At 44.6% G+C, this 5733-nt stretch overlaps 1 long non-coding RNA gene across 1 annotated transcript in view; it reads right to left on the reverse strand.

Annotated features, from left to right (window-relative positions):
• Nucleotides 1-5570: 5570 nt before the first annotated feature.
• The window catches only part of LOC119471899, a 71766-nt gene continuing 71603 nt past the window's right edge, over nt 5571-5733 (reverse strand). Inside the window, exon 3 of the long non-coding RNA XR_005200995.1 lies at nt 5571-5583. This is a non-coding gene — a long non-coding RNA (uncharacterized LOC119471899). The remainder of the gene's footprint in view (nt 5584-5733) is intronic.

The following is a 5733-nucleotide window of genomic DNA, read 5'->3' on the forward strand; positions in this document are numbered from 1 at the left end:
TATTAAAGAAAATCACACAATTATTTCTGTTCTACTTGCGCCCTGGGTTGCCAACCTGCACCTTACCCTCCATCAACACACACATACACAGAAAAAACATGCAAGCACCCTACCTGACTCTTTTATCAATAGAGTGGAAAGCAAATTAATAATTGTGGAGATAGTCTGACACTGAGAGGGACCCTGACTCTACATTACACAATTTAAATACTAGTGCCCCTACCAATTTTTGTCTCTAACCTGTTAGACTCTCAGGTGATAATAATCCTTATACTGGTCCTTCTCTGCTTAATCCTCTTTCATACTTCCCTTGGTAATAATTCTAATCTTATGGAACTCTCAACCCCTATCCTCTTTTCTTTTCTTTATTTCTCCTCTTGCATTCGCCCAACCTTGACACATGCCCTATATTCTTCTATCTCTTCTACTCCAATCCAATCAATTCTCACATCCTGTTGATATTCCCTCCCAAACATCTTGTAAATCCCCACTTGCTCTTCATTTTGTCATTTTCTTTTCCTTTTTAAAAAAAAATTCTGTTTTGTAGAGACAGGGTCCACTATGTTGCCCAGGCTGGTCTTGAACTCCTGGTTTCAAGCAATCCTCCTGCCTGAGCCTCCAAAGTCCTGGGATTCAGGCCATTTTGTCATTTTCTTAACTCAGGCCTTCATCATCTCTGTCTGGCCTCATTCAATTGCCTGCTAAATGGAACTCCCTGATACTAGCCTCATCTCTCTCCAATTCATCCTCCATAGTCCTCTCAGGTGACATTTGTTCAAAAAAGGGAAGTAGAGGCTGAGTTGGGGGTGAGAGTGTGGGAGGAAGGGAGGGTCAAAAGAGAGGAAGACCCAATGTCTGGAAACCAAAGAGGAGGAACACTGAGGGGAGAACAGAAATGCTTGCCATTTAAACCCTCTCTTATGTCTCCTCATAAAATTGTCAGTCAAATCTACATCGCTCACTTCTGCTCTGTGGAGTTGATTTGCTTTTGGGATAACACAGTAAAGTACTAAGTCCTGCTATAGAGTAAAAGACAGTCAGGCCAGGCGCAGCAGCTGACACTTGTAATCCCAGCACTTTGAGAGGCCAAGATGGGAGGATCACGGGGTCAAGAGATCAAGACCATCCTGGCCAACATGGTGAAACCCCATGTCTACTAAAAATACAAAAATTAGCTGGGCATGGTGGCGCACACCTGTAGTCCTGCTACTTGGGAGGCTGAGGCAGGAGAATCGCTTGAACCCCGGAGGCAGAGGTTGCAGTGAGCTGAGATTGTACCACTGCACTCCACCCTGGCAACAGAGTGAGACTCTGTCTCAAAAAAANAAAAAAAAAAAAAAAAAAAAAAAAAAAAAGCACATGAAGCCAGCACCTGGCTTTCACATTCAATTTATTCTTCAGTCATTTATTCATTTGTTATTTGACAATATTTATTGAGTACCTGTCTGGTGTCAGGCACATGCTAGTGCTGAAGAATGAACACTGATCAAGACAGATATTCTTGTCTTAAAAGCATTTATAGTTAAGTGGGAAAGTAAAACAAATTTAAAAAATTAGACTATGATAAGTGCTTTGATATGAGAAGGTTATGGGTGTGCATAGCAGGGACAAATCAAAGTCAAAGGTAGGAGGGAGGACAAGGAGGACTTAGAGAAGAGGTGGTGTTTAACCGGAGATCAGAGGAATGTACAGGAATTAGCCAGGTGTAGAGAAAAGTTGAAGAGAATCTTCCAGGAATGTGAGAAACTCCAGAGGCAAGAGAGTATGTGAACCCATGGAACTGAAAGAAGAGAGGAAATTGTGGCAAATGAAATGGGAAAGGTCATCTGTAAACAGATCTTAACTTGTAAATCAAGTTTACAAGCTTAGACTTTATCTTAAAGGCAATGGGGAAGCTGAAGATGGCTTTAAGCAGGTGAAAGACCTGTTCAGATTTATGATTTAGAAAGAACACATGACAGAATAATATGTGAAGTATTAATGGAATGCATTCTCCCCACTAATTTCTCTACTTGGGCTCTGGGCTGCCAGCCTGATCCTTGCCCCGACCGACATGCACATACACAGAAAAACAGGCACACACCCCGCCTGACTCTTCTGCCAGGAGAGTGGAAAGCAAATTAATGATTGTGGAGATCGTCTGCTGCTGAGAGAAATCCAGACTCTACACTGCACAATTTAACTCTGCACTTTAACTCAGAGGTGAAATAATTAAAATGAAACCAGCTCATACAAATGTGTAAATGTGAACTGGTTTTTCACCTCTGTGCTGTGTGAGGAGAAGAAATGATCTGATATGAAAGCAGATGAATGAGCAGGGCAAAAGAAAGGAATGTTCCTGGATTGCTTGCTGGCATTGTGGGGGACATAGCTGCCCCTCTGTGAGATGAAGCTACATGGGACCTGCATGTGCATCCAGACAGCCCATCCTCACCCTTCAGAACCAGCAGGATCTGGTATTCTAGAGGGCACGCTGGGGCTTGCCTATGCTGAGAGAATAGACAACAATGGCATTAGCGCCTTAGGCCAGCTTTAGAACCACCCCGGAAAAGACTAGATGGACAGCTCCCCCAGCCCCACCTGCTACTCACACATGGACCTTCATCTGCTTCCCCACTTCCCTTGGGTAGCCAGCCCCAGGAGCCCCAAGAGTAAGAGGCAAGAACAGGGGAAGGAAGGTTTGAAACTGAATTCTGAACTAAAATATTTGTGGAATCTCCGTTGACAGACAAATCATTGAATTCATTTAAGATAATCTAGATAAAGCTGTCTACCAAAAGGAAGACTGGAAGTTCAGATTCAGAAATCAAATTTGCTCCAGGAAAAAATGCTCCACGACCACACACCTGAGGGTTTGTGGACTCTTGCATCTGTGAGACTCCTTGCTCATGACACTCACACGGCTACTGCATGGGGAACGGTTTGTGAGGAAGACTGGAAACAGGGGTTTAGGTGAGACCTGATGAGAGTAGAGGGGAAGGAGACAAGAAATAAGGTAGGAGAGGTATTCAGGTGGCAGGATCAAGTTGCTGGTGATGCAACTGGACATGAGGAATGATGAAGATAGTGGTGAGGAATGATGAAGATAGTGGTAAGGAATGATACACAAGTGACTAGCTGCAGCAATGAGTCCATGCTACCTCCAGGGAGAACTCAGGAGGAGATACCCAGATTTGAAGAGAAAATGAGTTCAGTTTGAGTTTAAGATGCCTGTGGAACCAATAGGGTCTGAAGCTCAAGTGAAGGGTTGGAGATGGAGAAAGCTATCTGGGAGCAGATAGATGGTGCCATAGATACACAGGAAAGAGAAAGTATCAAAAAGGAGGACATGTTAAGTGCTGCCATCAGGTCAAATAAGGAGAGAACTGAAAAGTGCCCCTTGAATTTAGCTCTATGGAGACCATGGGTTATTTTGGAGAGAGGAATTTTGGAGAGTGAGTGGGAGGTGAGGAAGTTAAAACAGTGAGTGGACAACTTTTCCAAGAAGTTTAGCTGGCAAGAGAAGAGAGGATGGAAGATGGAAGGGAATGTGGCTTTTTTAGTCTGAGAAGGGAGGAGCCAGTGGAGAGGAAGAGGTTGACTATAAAGGTTGGAGTGTGAAGGAATAACTGAGAGAGTGAGGTCAATGAGAAATCAGAGCGAGATGGGACCCAGAGCATCAGGCCAAGAGATTGGCCTTGATGGAAATAGGGGAAGTTGTTCTGTTATGATAAAAGGCAAGGTCAAAAAAATGTGTAAAGAGGCAAGTAAGTTTATAGGTTGTGGCTGGGTGTGGTGGCTCATGCCTGTAAGGCCAGCACTTTGGGAGGCTGAGGCAGGTGGATTACTTGAGCCCAGGAGTTTGAGACCAGCCTGGACAACATGGGAAACCCCATCTCTACAAAAAAGTACCCAGGCATGGTAGTGTGCACCTGTAGTCTCAGCTACTCAGGAGGCCGAGGTGGAAGGATCACCTGAACCCAGGAGGTTGAGGCTGCAGTTAGCCATGATCACGCCACTGCACTCCAGCCTGGGCAACGGAGACCCTGTCTCAAAAAAAAAAAAGGGTATAGGTCATAATGGAAAACTGAGACTGCTCACATCTCATAACATCTACCCACCCAACTCTGATATGTGGGGGAAAAAATCGCCAACTGAGAATGAGAAGGGTAGAGAGACCAACACATGGAGGTGTAGAAAGAGGCGAATCCTTGAAACAGCCCCTCTGGAGACTGAGAAAATGAGGAGACCAGGGAATAGAGTAGGATTGCAGGCAGCACTGAGGCCCCACCTGAGGTTGCTGAGCACAAATTTAAGGTAGCCCCAATCTGCGACAGGGTGATTTTTTCCTACAGTGCCCAACAGCCTAGGTAAAGGAATGGCCGAGACAGATAGCTGGGTTCAAGGTAAACACTCTAAAATTTGTCAGGCAGATAAAACAGAAAAATAATGAAGTAATGGAGTTGAGAACACTAGTCAGTGGCCAATGTTAGGAGCAATGGAGTCCTTCCTTAGCAGAGAAGGTATAGAGGACAGCAAGTGGATTATAGATAAGAGGAAAGGAGAAGGCAGAAAGACTACAGATCTTAATAAGTTTGGGAAATAAACATGGTGAAAATAACCAAATGAAAAGAACGGGAGGACTCGAAAGTCATGGGTTCAGAGGCTTGATGACACGGTCTAGGGGTGGCCATGGGATTGAGTGATTGAAGCACAGTGGAGAAGGTAATTGGAGATGGAATCAAGAAACTGAGAAGTCAGGTATGTTTCATGCAAATACCTACACAGCTAAAGAACGGTCATTGAAGAGGCTGAGTGTATCAGGGAGTTTGCTGATGATGGAATGAGATTCCTGAGGTCACAGAGAAAAAAGTTTGAAAGCAAAGGGAATGTAAGAGATGTATAAGAAAAAAAGAGTTTGTCCTAGTCTCACGTACTCAACCAATACAACACTTCTGGTCACCAAAATGTGTTTTGGAGGTTTTCTTCCACCTACAACCAATTCTTCAGTGGACACAATTATCCTATAATTTAACTGAATTCTGACACTAGCATTAGATCCCACAGGCTGAAGGCTCAGTCTCACAAGATTGCTTCCACTCAGATGCCAATTCCACATAGTAGGTTGTTACCTATACCTCTGACTGACTGGTCATAAATTGAGGGTTCCCATGAGAATTCCGTTCCTTGGGTTCCTTTGTTAGAGCAGCTCACAGAACTCAGGGAAGCACTACTTACATTTACCCATTCATCAGATAGAATGTGATATGGTTTGGATCTGTGTCCCCGCCCAAATCTCGCACCGAATTGTAATCCTCAGTGTTGGAGGTGGGGCCTGGTGGGAGGTGATTGGATCATGCGGGTGGATTTCCACCCCGGTGCTGCTCTTGTATAGTGAGTGAGTGGTTGTGAGATCTGGTTGTTTAAAAGTGTGTGGCACCTCCCCACTCTGTGTCTTCCTTCTGCTCTGGCCATTTAAGATGTGTGGGCTTCTTCTCCTTTCACCATAATTGTAAGTCTCCCGAGACCTCTTCAGAAGCAGAAGCTGCTATGCTTCCTGAACAGCCTGCGGAACTGTGAGCTGATTAAACCTCTTTTCTTTTTCTTTTTCTTTTCTTTTTTTTGAGACGGAGTTTCAACTCTTATTACCAGGCTGGAGTGCAATGGCGCAATCTCGGCTCACCGCAACCTCCGCGTCCTGGGTTCAGGCAATTCTCCTGCCTCAGCCTCCTGAGTAGCTGGGATTACAGGCAC

This window comes from Cebus imitator, unplaced genomic scaffold (genome assembly GCF_001604975.1).
Source record: "Cebus imitator isolate Cc_AM_T3 unplaced genomic scaffold, Cebus_imitator-1.0 Scaffold78, whole genome shotgun sequence".
Lineage (NCBI taxonomy): Eukaryota > Metazoa > Chordata > Mammalia > Primates > Cebidae > Cebus > Cebus imitator.